Source organism: Tupaia chinensis, unplaced genomic scaffold, assembly GCF_000334495.1.
Source record: "Tupaia chinensis unplaced genomic scaffold, TupChi_1.0 Scaffold000077_1, whole genome shotgun sequence".
NCBI lineage: Eukaryota > Metazoa > Chordata > Mammalia > Scandentia > Tupaiidae > Tupaia > Tupaia belangeri.
The window spans coordinates 4,082,557-4,083,131 of record NW_006159538.1 but is presented as its reverse complement, the minus strand read 5'-3'; the positions used below and the strand labels follow the sequence as shown (position 1 = coordinate 4,083,131).

General features: G+C 40.3%; 1 long non-coding RNA gene across 1 annotated transcript in view; it reads right to left on the bottom strand.

Annotated features, from left to right (window-relative positions):
• The window catches only part of LOC102473207 (uncharacterized), an 8,189-nt gene that overhangs the window by 1,406 nt on the left and 6,208 nt on the right, over positions 1-575 (bottom strand). The gene's annotated exons all lie outside the window — the stretch shown is intronic.

The following is a 575-nucleotide window of genomic DNA, read 5'->3' as shown; positions in this document are numbered from 1 at the left end:
GTGTCTCATGAAGTAAGTAAGCAGATAAATGTTAAATTTTGTGTGGAGGAATATAATATAAAAGAACATTATTTCTATATTCTATTAGTGGTATTGCTAACTGTTATAACAAGTAAATCTCCAAATGTATAAAGGCTCCAACACAATAGAATTTTTTTTCTCATTCACATTCAGCTCAAGGTTATTTGGTCAGTGGTTCTTTGACCCTCAGTGATTCAAAGACCCAGGGTGTTTTTGTTTTGTTTTTAAATTTTACCAGAGGGTGTGCACTCGCTGGAGAGAGACAGAGAGAGAGAGTGAGAAAGAACGCCATTGCCCCATGGCGATAGTCACACCACAATCCCTTTCCTCCCTTCTCCTTTCAGGATTTTGGGGGACTTACACACGCATGCCTGGCGTGTTTTTTAAAGCACCAGGTCCAGGAGTCACTGGCCAAACTGTGTAGTTGGCCATTTGATTTCCAGCTTTCTTAATTATTAGGTCATCAGGAAAGTCGTGATGTATTTTTCTATGCAAAAATGCATCATGTTTTTCCCGACAACCCAATACCATGCCACGGACTGGCCCTCTTTCCC